Genomic DNA, 14,280 nt, shown 5'->3' on the forward strand with positions numbered 1-14,280 from the left:
AGCCAATTGTCTCGCGCACTGCCCACTAACCAAGGAAGAACAGTTAAAAAAAAAGTATTGCCTGTCGGCTCAGAGATCTATTTGGTCTGATGAAAAAAAACTGCTTCAATCATAGTAACGCTCCGCATTTTTTGGCAGTAAAGTCCAATGCACACAGCGGGCGACCGCTCAACGACAATCGCTTAGCACCCCACACCAGACCCGACCGTTATAAGCTATTATGTGTCGCTCTGTTTAGCTGGGGGTGTTGTTTCCCCCCGGGAGATATGGGAGGACCGACTGGACGTTAGGTTGTCATCATGAAGCGAGTGTATTATGCACTGTGTTGTGCATTATGAACCTGTAAAACCCATGAGCTGGAATTAAACCACCATATACGAATACAACCTCTCCTCATTCTTCCTGACATTTCTGCATGACTGATGGCTATAACGTTCACTACCACCGATTGGACAAGTATTGTTATGCACCTGCTGAGAGAGAATGTTTTTTCATGGAAGACGCCAACTGTTCTGAACCATAATTTTCTTTGGACAATAAACCTTACAAACTACATCAGCTGCAGCCTGGACATTAAACTCTGTCAACATCCACAACTTATTTTGTTACCCGAGTATAAAAACATCTAGTAGGTGCATCGTGGCGCATTGTAAATGTATTAGTTAATGACAAATAAGGGAGGTGTAGTGGTTATGTCATTTTCGATTTTTCCTGTTCCACCCTCTGTTCCACTTAATGTATTTCCCCATTGTCCATTTCTAAAACGGTTCGTTTAAAACAAATAAAGCATGGACATTGGCATGGTGTACCTTTCTGTGCATATTCATCCACAATCTATAGCTCAACATGAAAATATTCGCAATTAATCGTAAAGGTAGCAAAATAACATTTATGTTTTCGTTTGCTGGGAAACTACACTGCTATTTGGCGCTGCCGACTGACGTCACCACAGCGTAGACGCCTGGCTTTAGTCACAGACCTAGGATCAGATTTCCCTTACATTCGATAAGCTTAACAATTCGTACAATGGGAAAATAACTGACCCTGAATCTGTTGCTAGTATCTGGTTCACCCAACACCAGTTTATAGCCAACCACCATTTAATTTTTTTATATTTGTATTTATAATTTAAATTGTATAACGTTATTTCGCTGCATATTAAATCACTGTAAATACTCATGTAAATCATTGTTTCGTTGTACATATTGTGTAGTTTATAACGTTATTGTTTTTTACATAACGTTTGTTAGTAGCTAGCTAGCTTGCTAGCCATTCCCGAAACTCCTCCACATGCCACACAAACTTGAGCTAAATTGCCACTTTAACGTTACAAAAACAAATAGCGACGACATTAGCTAGTCAGTCGAACACAATAACGTCATTACATGTTACTCCACTTACATCATGGTCTTCATATGCCATCTTTGCAATCCAACACTTCAGAAATAAAGAAATGACAGTTTGCAATTATTTCAATAGCCTATCGACCTATTGCAAAGCCCCGCCCCCTTGTTTACTGTTGCTAGGTACGTTAACCTCGTTCCCAATTTTATCTCACTACTGTAGGTCCGTGTTGTCAAGGAGTTTCCACACAACTGACTTAAAAGTAACTTAACTTGATTATGTACTTTTAATCAGTTAATTTGTGTTCTTATCTACTTAACATGTTCAACTAATGAAAGTTAAGTAAGTTACATTTACTCTATTCACTCATGTATAATGTATTTGATTTAAATAAAGTATCTTAGAAGTTACTCAACAGTTGTGTGGAACCACTTGACATAAGATTTAAGTAAATCCAAAGATTCTTTGTTTTTTTAAAAGCACAATGCATTCAATATAATAACCAGCCTCTCTTTAATAATGTAATAAAGATTTTGATCCAGTCATTATTGAGACAAGATAAGCTGACTCTAATCAGCATTATGACTGTACTGTACTATAAAATGATGGATGAATACAAGTCCGATGCCTTGGAACATACTAAACAGAAGTGTTCAGGGTGTCATGTTAAAGTAGGGTCATCTGTCCCAGACTAAAGAAACCATTCAGGCCATTCAAATTCACATAACCTCGTCGACTAATCAAATATATTCTATTGACAAATCTGTAAAAATTGTGTTTCCTATATTGCCCTGCAAATGAATGCAGTCAAGCAAAACGACAGTGGCTCAGGAGGCAGAGCGGTCATCTGGTAGTCTGATAGTTCCCGGTTCAATTCCCGCTCCAAGAGCAGTGTGTCGACGTGTCCTTGAGCAAGACACTTAACCCCTGAATTGCTCCCGATGTGCAGGTTGGCACCTTGCATGGTCGCCTCCACAATAGGTGTGTGAATGTGTGAGTGAATGGGTGAATGTGAGGAACAAAATTGTAAAGCACTTTGGATAAGAGATATCTGTCTACCAGCTGGGGGTGCTGTGATCAGGGGACATGCTGTAGCTGGAGGGGCTGTGATCAGGGGACATGCTGTAGCTGGAGGGGCTGTGATCAGGGGACATGCTGTAGCTGGAGGGGCTGTGATCAGGGGACATGCTGTAGCTGGAGGGGCTGTGATCAGGGGACATGCTGTAGCTGGAGGGGCTGTGATCAGGGGACATGTTATTTGGGTTATTATTCCTTCAAATGGGGTAATATGAACAGCCAAGCTTGGCACAAAACACTGGAATGGACAAGTAATTTTTTTTTAAAGGGGGAATACAAATATTTAACTTTTCTGTAATACCCATGACTTTTCAGGGTCTACACAAATCCCATGACTTTTCAAGGATTTGCAGGAACCCTGTTACAGTGCAGGTACCACTTTGTCTACCTTCCAAAACCTCGTAAATACAAGAACAACATCGTCTGGGCAACGTGAAGATATCAAGCTAATAAAAACTGTGTGATGGTAATAATCACAGTAGAAACATTTACATAACAATGTGTCAAATGAGATTTATAACATAAACATTATACATTATATACATTATAACATAAAAATTATTTGTAATTTGTTTGACGTTTCACATTCTAACAGCATCTTTTCTTTCCTCCTCTCTCCCAACTGAACAATGTTGAGATAACGTCTATTATTCAACTGTACACACAAGGTCAACACGTATTAACCCTTTAATCGCCAAGGACGACTTTAGACGTCATTGCTCGCCATGCTTAATCTGCCAATGACGTCGTACAGCGTCTTTGAGATCAATATTTCAAAAATCTGTCATGGCACTCATATTTCACCCACGGAGACTTGAGACTTGCTGTTGATCTCCTCTCAACTCTCCAATGGTTCAAGACCGCCATCTGGTGGCCGATCGGCGAATCGCCAAAACCGGAAGTGAGCGGGCGGAAGTGGTGCTCACCCATATTTCATCCGGCCATGGATAGCAATCCGTTGCCAATAACTCGATAAACATGATTTGGACGTATTATACAACCTGGAACTGGACCAACAAGATCGACATCCCATAATAACGAACTTTCTGCTCCACGCTGATCGCCCAACGCTACGAGGAAGCTGCGGTGAGTTTCAGCGTGTTTGATTATTATTATACATATAAACTGCTCTGATCAACATATCACCCATACTACATAAATGATTTAACGTGGGCCACGGACTTATAAACCCCCCTCCGGTCACCAGCAGATGATGAGGCATGACGTTTAGGACCTTGTACAATTGAAATTTTTTATCCGACGTCAATCGGTATCAAACTACATTTGATGATCTAATATATGTATTTATGCCTATATCTCACATTCTGCAGAATGCTGCAGAAAACGATAAAAACATATTTATACTTTAGACCGTATTTTAGTATGAATATGTGAATGAAAAAGTAGAACGTTGCTACATCCTAAACGATAGATACTTGACGTTGAATGGGCCATAGTAATGTCAATTTAGCAATGCAATTAAAAAAGTTATAGCCCTGCAAAGAAGGGGAACATCTCCATAGACAAATAGAGCTGGCAGAGGATGGTATAAGGATGGATATAAGCGTGGCAGAGAAAGGGTTAAGGAGGGAAAAAACAAACGAGCAGATAAGATAGCAAATTATATCAAAGACATCCTGACGGCTGTTAAATACTCTTAAAACGCTCAAACTAAAACTATCTAGGGAACGGATCGTTCACATCTTCCCTCGTCTTGCGATACGGAAACCGATAACAGGACTCGGTTCCAACAGGAAGCCGGGGTTGTGGGGCCGGAGAGGAGGCGTGGGCAGGTGAGGAGGCGCGGGCACACCTGGATGATACATGAAACACACCGGCAAGATGGTTAAAGAGAGACAGAAATCAAAGCAGGAACACTTTTGTGACCGGGCCCAGCAGTTTGTGGCACAATTGTCCCTCGTCTTTTTTCAGATTATTTACAGATTATGAAAGTAGAAGAATGTAAGCTTATAAAATGGAAATATTTTAAGAAGATATGCTATTTGAATCTAGTTAAACCTCAAGTCTCAGAGGAAAACAGAGAAAGTCCAAAGCAACTACCACCCTGTTTCTATTCTTACCTCCATCTCGAAAGTCATGGAAAAGATTTTCTACGAACAGGTCGAAAAATACCTCGCGGAAAAATATCTAATCTACGAATTCCAATCTGGCTTCAGAACATCCCACTCCACTGACACATGCCTTCTCTATTTGAACGACCACATCAAACAAGAGGTGGACGCGGGCAAATACTGCGGCATGGTCATGCTGGACCTACAAAAGGCCTTCGACACTGTCATCACTCCATTCTGATTGACAAGGGGAGGGGAGAGAACAGATGATGGAGGTAAATGGTACTCTACCCCCCCCCCCCCTCCCAGTGAGCTGTGGTGTTCCACAAGGAAGCATACTAGGACCGCTACTGTTCCTAATTTATGCAAATGACATGTCGTCAGCTTGTGACTGCAACTTGTTCCTGTTCGTGGACGACTCAGCCCTGCTGGTCTCTGACAACAAGAACAAGTTACAGGTTCGGTTCAAATAACAAACTCAGCAAGACCGACGGCTTCTCAGTTACAGTGGGTGACAATATTGTCACAAGGAAAGATGAAATTACCTACCTGGGTTCCATCCTAGAGGCTAATCTTTCCTGTGACAAAATGGCATCCAATGTAATCAAAAAAGTCAACCAACGAACTTGATTCTTGTACCGGATCTCCTCTCTGGTAAACAAGAATACCCTGAAGACTCTGGCAGGAGCACTCATTCAAGGGTACTACGACTATGCCTGCACCTCATGGTACCAAAGCACCTCAAAGGTAATTACAAACATCACAAAACAAACTGGTCAGACTACTGCTTGACCTGACTCCTAGAACCCACCTCACCCCGGCCCACTTTGACAACCTAGGATGGCTTAGAGTAGACGACAGAGTACAGCAACTTGCAATGGGCCTGGTCTACAAGATACACTACACCACTAAGGTACACATGTACATGTCGAAATACTTCCCAAAGGTCAGTGAATACCACGACCACAACACCAGAGGGAGCTCCACAAATCATGTTCAACCCAGATTCGGCACAAACAAGGGACTAAACACGTTTCGCAATTATGCCACAACAATGTGGAACGCCCTACCCACAGCCATTAAAAAAATGTGAATCCCTACCCACCTTCAACACCGCTCTCAAACGAGGCCATAAGGTCGCTCTGGAAGTTGATGTTGATTGGGTTGGCCATCTGCAGAGAGAGAGAGGGAGGGGGCGGGGGAAGAGATGAGGAAAGAGAGAGAGATAGAGAGAGAGAGATAGGGAGAGCAAGGATAGAGAGAGGGAATATATATAGAGAGAGAATGGTGTTGGATGGTTATGAAGCAAAAGATGATAATGATAAACAGAGATGGCACCATCCTCTGTTACATAAGCAATCATAGGATATTTAGCTATTTTCTAAATGGAAAAAGGCTTGAATTTACAATAGAACACGCCATACTTGTGCCCTAAAAAGGTACACTTTCAGATACAGAGTGTAGTTCAATTTGGATATAAAAAACACTACAGTAGATTTAATTTTTGTACCCATTGGTCACATAGCTGACAAAACGTGAAAAAGGAGCCTCAGGGCTCATGAGCCTGTGAATAATAAGCAGCGTGCTGGAGCGACTGAGTGAGTGGCTGAATGAGCAGGCTTTTCGTCAGCCCTCTGCTCCAGCACCCTGCAGGTTTCACCTCTACGGTCACAGTATCACGCAGAGCACCTGCCTGGGACTGTACGAGGGGGGACCCTGATGTAAACAAGACGAAAGTCTTTCTCTGGTCTGCATCCCCTTAACAATTGTGTGTATTGAGCCGTACTGTATTGTACCCATTCTGCAATCTGTTAATAAAGTTTTCAATCAATCAATCAATCAAACTGTGTGCATACCGCCTCGCTCCTGCGCCTTGTCTCCTCCCGATGGCGTGCCATCCACCTCTGGAGTTCTGCTTGCAGAGAGCGATTCTACACGGCGCCATCGTCGTCACGGAGAGGAGAGGAGAGGAGAGGAGAGGAGAGGAGGGGGGGGGAGGGGAGGGGAGGGGAGGGGAGGGGAGGAGAGGAGAGGAGAGGAGAGGAGAGGAGAGGAGAGGAGAGGAGAGGAGAGGAGAGGAGAGGAGAGGAGAGGAGAGGAGAGGAGAGGAGAGGGGAGGAGAGGAGAGGAGAGGAGAGCTTAAAATACATGTATTGTCAAGTCTTTCAGGCAAAGATAGATAATAGGCATGTTCTATTAGAACAAAAACATGAACTTTATCTTTATCCGCCACAGGGTCCTGCATTTATTTTATTATTGTAAAGAATTTCATCTATGTTTACTTTCGCCAACAACGACATATTGGTAACGGCTAACATCGGTTGGTGCATCTGTCCAGCCCTGTTTGAAATCAATCTAGAAGATAGGGCTGGGCGATATGGAAAAAAATCATATCGCGATAACGATATGATAATGTTATCATATTTCTCGATATCGATAATTATCTAATTGTTATAAGTATTAAAAAATATATATATATTTTTTTTAACAACATATATGTATGTTTATTTTGCAGCAATTCTTTGTCATTGCCGCCATCTTTAGTGTTACATCCCCTCACACTCCAGTTCTCAGGCTGCAGCTGGTTTAAAAGCTAAAGTAAACCGGCTTCTCTGCTGGCTGTGGCTCCAGGGGAGTTGAACAGTTCTGGCTCTGCTAGTTTATTTTCGATCTTTTGGCGCTTTTTTGGTGGACAAACCACCGCACATGTGCACCGTGACTGGAGACTGGAGACTAGCTCTGCTAGCACACATAGCGTACTCTGAAATAACATTTAAATCCTTTACCATGTTCAAAAATAGTATAATAATAGCATATTATGAGGTTATTGATGGATTTGTCAACTACGTCAGCTTACACGTCAACTCCGTCAGACACAAAATCTGATGGAGTTGACGTCTGACAGAGTTGACAAAAGGGCACACATTGTCCCTCCAAGCCTGTATTGTGCACTACAGCTAGCTAGTTGTTTGGCAGTTGCTAGATGTCTTAATAATCTCACTGAAACACTTGAATTCAATCCACTATTGTTTTTTAAAAGTATAATAACGGAGAGACGGTGTTGACATGTTCAAGCTGTGACCATCGGAATATTGATATTGTTTGTCTAAAATATCAAAAAGTGTAAAACTTACCAAACCATGTGTGGTAGTGTTGCATTCACCACATTCAGGGGAAGGAAAAGGGGTCATCAGAGATAGAGCTGGCCATGCTATTTAGGTTTATGAAAAGGTCTGACAGAGTTGACATAAACTGAGGACACAACTTTGATAGGTAGATTTCTATGGACTATATTATTTGAGTTTCATGGCATGCATTGTTTTATACATGTATAACCCTTATCTTTGATTTTATATGTATGTTTTCACAAGTGGAGAGGTCTTTCAAGCTTTTTTGGGCTGGTCAATAATGTGACCCCTTGCTGAGGACAAGATAATTAACATGGAAGCTTCTAACCACACATTTATACATTTAAACAAATATCCCCCCAAAGAAAAATATATGTGCTAAAACATAACATCAGTATACACAATACCTTTAGATGTAACTTTGTGAGTATGTCAATCATTATGAATTTCTTAATTTTTTTATATATAAATTCGACTTTTCTATGTAGGACATGTTTTAATTGTCTCAACTCTCAAGAATCAGTGAAAGATATAAAAAAAAAAAAAAAAAAAAAAAACATCCACACAGCTTTTAGAAAGGGGTGGAATACAATTATTTATTTTCTCCCCCAAAAAAGTATTGATTAATGATTTTATCATTTAAAAATGAATGTTGTTTACATGTTATAGCTTATAGGCAAGTATCCCCTCCCTACTTCCCATTTCCCCACCTGATTGCTCCAGTCCGACATCTAGTGGCTGAATGTTATCTATAGCACATTTAAATGTATGAAATATATAGTGTTCCCTTTGTGTCAGGACTTATTTTTTTACGCATATTGCCGTTGCAATATGACTTTAATAATAATGTATTAAGAAAGACTATTATTGAGTTTTAGTCCCAAGTGGAAAACACACAAAACACAAATTCTAAAATACTCTTGTCTGTATGATGAAGCACAGTTTTGAGATTTTGAAACTCATTTCAGTAGCTCCACGGCGGTAGATTGTGATACTTAAATAATATATCTGTTTCTGGTCTTGAGGGGAAACATTGACCACATTCACACCGCAGCCATTTTGATCTTGTGCCATGCTGCTCATGGTGGGTTCCTTCCTATTATTATTATTATTATTATTATTATTATTATTATTATTATTATTATTATTATTATTATTATTATTATTATTATTATTATTATTATTATTATTATTATTATTATTATGTAACTGTCATAATATGTGCTCAGTGAAGCAGTGATCAAATATAACATTCACATGTCATATAATATGTACTCAGTGAAGCAATGATAAAATATAACATTCACATGTCATATAATATGTACTCAGTGAAGCAATGATAAAATATAACATTCACATGTCATATAATATGTACTCAGTGAAGCAGTGATCAAATATAACATTCACATGTCATATAATATATACTCAGTGATCAAATATAACATTCACATGTCATATAATATACTCAGTGATCAAATATAACATTCACATGTCATATAATGTTCTCGGTGATGCGGTGATAAATCTGAGCGTGACATAAGAGGAAAATGGCCGCCGTGTGAATATGGCCATGTCTGCCGTACTCATTCTCACTTCATAACTTACCCAGACTTTGGGTTTTTTTGTATTATAAAAATGGCCATATTATAAATGTCTTTGTGATATTGGTAATTGCAGTTATTCTTCTTGCAGTATCCGTATGAGAACGATGTGTGCAACTGTACTTCTTCTACCTAATCACCACTGGGCTTGTTTGCGAAGGGAGTCGTGAGAGACATACTCTCCGTCTCCTCTCTCCAAAAGGTCTCTTAACCCTTTCACTGCCACACTACCAAACGGTTAACCCATTTCACTGCCACAATACAGAAGGTTCTGTATCGTTAGTGGCTTAGCTTGGCATCGCTACTGCACTATCTCGCGTACGTGCACGCGTACTGAATAAACCACAAATGTACCTCTAATACCAGTATTAGTCTGACCACACCCCTCATCAGCTTACCTTCATAAGCAGGTGTGTGGTCACCTGCTCTCCTCCTTCTCGCTTTCACCACAAGGAAGAGGTGCCTCGGTAGATCCCCACACTTGACACCATGATGGAAGAAATTGGATTAGGAACAGCTTGGGAAACAAGGATACGTTGACATCATATCTTTATTTTCTCTCTCACTATTTTCGAGAAAATACGGCGATATTGTCTTCGTACTGGAGTGTCTAGAAGATGATGATCATTCTACAAACCCTCCACCGGTTTTCGTATTGGGAGCACGCCGCTGCATGCTTCTCAACTGCAGTTCCTTGCTGTGTTTGTTGGGGTGAAACCTGTCAGGCCACAGCTGAACTGTCGGACATGCCGCTGTTGTGAGGAGCGGTGCGTTCCAGGTTGGGTGAGTAGTGTTTGCTGGCGGGCTCCACTTGTCTGTTAGTGCTATGGGGGCTACTTGACAAAGTTTATGGAAACCGGCCCCAGGCTAGGGTCCTTTGTTTAGCCGTCTAGGCGACAGAAGGCCTTGGTCTGGCGACCATTATAGTTTAACTAGTGGGCCGCGACCATTGACACTGGTGATCCCTGTGTGTTCTGGACGAGTGGATTCTCTCTGTCACCGTGTTAAGACCCCATCTTTCATATCCAAATGAGAGTATTCCTTCACGAGGGGATATGTGCATGTAATGTGCGATAGCGGCAGATTCATGTTCAAAGTCAGCTATACAGGCCAGTTGGTACTGTGCTGATTCCGCCGGACGTGGTAGTGTCACCGTTGTGAAGCGGTGTTGACGTCTTGTTTTCTCTTTTCTCTTAAAAAGTGAGGAGGGTTCAGAACGGCGGCCTGTCTGGGTGAGTGTTATGTCATTGTTTACATGTTCATAGCTTACGGTTAGCCGGTCGGTGGCCTGGCGCGGGGTAGCTTGGCTTCTCGCGCGCCGCCGGGAGCTCGCTCCTGCTCGCGTGCGTCGTAGATCGGCGTCTCGCGAGCGGAAGCAATAGCACCCGAACGGTTGGAGCAGCCGTTAGCTTGATGCTATTCTGTTGAACGTGCTTTGATTTTAACATGTTTTACACTCTTGACCACGACGTCATCCTTGACAGGGGATGTTCGTCGACCCTGCCTGAGCCTAGACGGGGATTGCGTCGACAAAGAGGACTGTAGCGACTGGTGGAGCGGCGACGCTGCCCGGATCGAACAACACGGGACGGCTGTGTTCTACGGTGGCTTGTGACTGCACTTCGCTGATCTGCGTTCCGGGCAGGTACGGGGTTGGCCAGACCTCATAACACGTCTTCTGGTTTTACCTTGCTAAATGTATTGTGAATAACGGTGTTTTTTTTCCCAAAACGTGTGTTGTTGCAATGCATTTGAGATACGTTGCGGGTTGTGTGTGAGCTGTTTTTGTCGCTGGCAGTTAGCTTCTCCGTGCAGATCGTGATGTGTTGATCTGGTTGTTGTGTGAGAAACATCATGGTGTTTATGTGTACCGTGTACTCACTACTAAGGCAACTAACCTATGAAGCTATGCTTGGTGACGAGTGAGTAAAAGAATGTTCTTTCTCAGACTGTAATGACAATGAACAGTGAGTTCACACATTAACAGGTTTTCCTGTTTTAACTGGCCGTATTGAGGGTAAAATAGGAGGATTGTGTTTCCCCCCCCGGTTCCCTGGGGACTTTATCACCTCCTATCAGACATGTTGTGCATTAATTGTGTCTTTTGTGTGGTAGGGATACGATGTAACTCTCAGCTTGATTGCTGAGGTTGTGCTAAATCTGCTGGAGAAACTTATTTCCTAAAGGGAAATTGGTTTGGTTGCTGTCATGGTGCTTAGCAAGGCCTGTGGTCGATACTAATCAAGAATGATGTATTCTCTCATTGTGAAAAAAAACGGCGTTCCTCTGTTGAGTGTTTTTGCCATTTTTTGTAGGTGATGATGGGTTGTGTGTGTCATGTGACCTACAACTGGGTTGTACTGGCCACAGAAGCACATGTGTATGTTGGACCGGGGTTCTTAGAGCCCTCTCTATTCTGTGTTTTTCCTTAGTAAAAATCAGATAGCAGGTTAGCTCGTGCGCTGTGTGGAGCTGTGAAACGCTTCATAGAGCTGACTATGACTGTGTCATATTCTCTTTTTGTCGTTACGTCGTATCATGGGTGTGGGGTCGTAAAGGGGTGAACTGGTAACCTTTCCTCTCCCCATTGTTCTGTCGGTCAGGGGTACACCCCCTGTCCTTCAAGGTTCCCGTCACGTGGCGGTTCGGCACGTTACGGGGGGGGGGGGGGGGGGGGGGGAGGGAGTTCCTGGTCCCACGGCCTGGTATATTGGGCGTGTGCACCGCAGGAATTCCCCCGCCATAGAGTACGTCACCGTGCGCGTCTCTGTTCAAGTTTCTTTAATAGTTGTCATACAGAAGTACAGAATACTTTTGTACAAAATGCTTCTTACTGTTGCGCTCCAGAGACTGTGCATGACAAGATAAGTATGAAATAAAAACATAGTAAAAATTAGAAGAAAAAAAAAGAGGTCACAGTGTTCAGTTTAGACATATGTACAATGTTCGTCGACGTAGTTACCATACAATATACAATACTGTGCAGTGTACTAATATACAATACTATATAGTGCAAGGCATAAATGGACAAGGTGCAGTTTAGGTACAATTCACAGTAGGTGTACGAGTTGTAGTGCAAATCCTTTATCAATAAATATAAAGTGTAAGTGTGTTTGTGTGATCTAAAGTGTGGAGAGTGGGTGCTGCAGTGTGTTGTTTGTTTGAGTGAGTGTGTGTGTGCGTGTGGGTGTGTGTGCTGTGTGCATTTGATGGTTGTTGCATAGTGATTATTGTTCGTTTAGCGATTATTGTTCGTTTAGCAGCCTGATGGCCTGGGGATAGAAGCTCCTTCTGAGTCTTTCTGTGCTCGCCATAAGACTCCGGTATCGCTTGCCTGACGGCAGCAGTTCAAAGAGGCAGTTGTTCGGGTGGCTCGAGTCCTTAATAATTCTCTTAGCCTTCCCCTTGCACCGCTTGTTGTAAATGTTCTGGAGGGTGGGAAGCCCCCCTCTAATTGTGCGTTCGGCTGAACGTGTCACTCTTTGTAGTCTGCTACGGTCTTGTGCAGTGCTATTCCCAAACCAGGAGGTGATGTTGCCGGTCAGGATGCTCTCTATTGTACATGAGTAGAAGTTCCTAAGGATCTTCTGACTGACTTGGAACTTCCTTAGGCGCCTGAGGAAGTAGAGGCGTTGTCGTGCCTTCTTCACAACACTGTCAATGTGTGTGGTCCATGTCAAGTCCTCGGATATGTGGGCTCCGAGGTACTTGAAACTGTTCACTCTCTCAACTGGTGCCCCGTCGATGCTGAGGGGGCTGTAGTCCTTGACCCCCGACCTCCTGAAGTCCACAATCATCTCTTTTGTTTTGCTGACGTTCAGGGAGAGGCAGTTCTCCTGACACCACTGTGACAGGTTCTCTACCTCTTCCAGGTAGGCCCTTTCGTCGTTGGCAGAGATCAGGCCCACCACTACTGTGTCATCAGCAAATTTGATGATGGTGTTGTTGTTCCGCTGTGCTACGCAGTCATGTGTGTACAGGGAGTAGAGGAGGGGGCTCAGAACACAGCCCTGGGGGGCCCCTATGTTGAGCGTGATGGATGAGGAGGTGCAGTTGCCGGCTCTTACCACCTGGGGTCTGCCCGTCAGGAAGTCCAGGACCCACTGGCACAGGTCATAGTTCAAGCCCAGGTCCCTGAGCTTGGCTATGAGTTTGGAGGGGACTATGGTATTGAATGCTGAGCTGTAGTCGATGAACAGCATTCTCACATAGTTCCCCTTCCTCTTGTCCAGATGTGATGCTGCTGTGTGCAGCACATGGGCTATGGCGTCCTCCGTGGACCTGTTGGGGCGATATGCAAATTGCAGAGGGTCCAGGTTGATGGGGAGGGAGGAACAGATGTAGCCCTTCACTAGCTTCTCAAAGCACTTCATGGCTATGGAGGTGAGGGCTACAGGGCGGTAGTCGTTGAGGCAAGCGGGCGTAGATTTTTTGGGTACAGGGATGATGGTGGACTTCTTCAGACAGGTGGGGATGACGGCCTGTTCCAAGGACAGGTTGAAGATGTCAGTGAATACCGGGGCCAGTTGGTCGGCACAGACTTTTAGGACGCGGCCGGGGATGCCGTCCGGTCCTGCTGCCTTCCTGATATCCACTTTTTTAAAGATCCGTCTCACCTCATGCTCTGTTACCCTGAACACTGAGTCTCCATCAGCAGACCCCCCCCCCCCCATTGCCGTGGTTTGTAGGCTGGTGTTGTTATTCACAGCCTCAAACCTCGCATAGAAGGAGTTGAGATCATTTGCTAAGGAGATGTCACTGTTCAGTTTGAGGGGGGTTCCTTTGTAGTCTGTCATTGTTCTGAGGCCCTGCCACATGCCTCTAGAGTCAGCCTGTTCAAACTGAAGTTCAACTTTATCCCTGTAGCGCCGTTTTGCCTCTATTACTGCTCTCCTGACGTTGTATCTTGCCATCTTGTGTTCTTCCATGTTGCCTGTCACCAGCCCGGTGTTGTATGCTGATGTGCGCACTTTCAGAGCCTCACGGACGGATTTGTCTACCCAGGGCTTTTGGTTTGGGTAGATATTAATTTTGGTGGTGGGGATTATTACTTCTACC

This window comes from Notolepis coatsorum (genome assembly GCF_963971535.1).
Source record: "Notolepis coatsorum genome assembly, chromosome: 3".
In the NCBI taxonomy this organism is placed as follows: Eukaryota; Metazoa; Chordata; class Actinopteri; order Aulopiformes; family Paralepididae; genus Notolepis; species Notolepis coatsorum.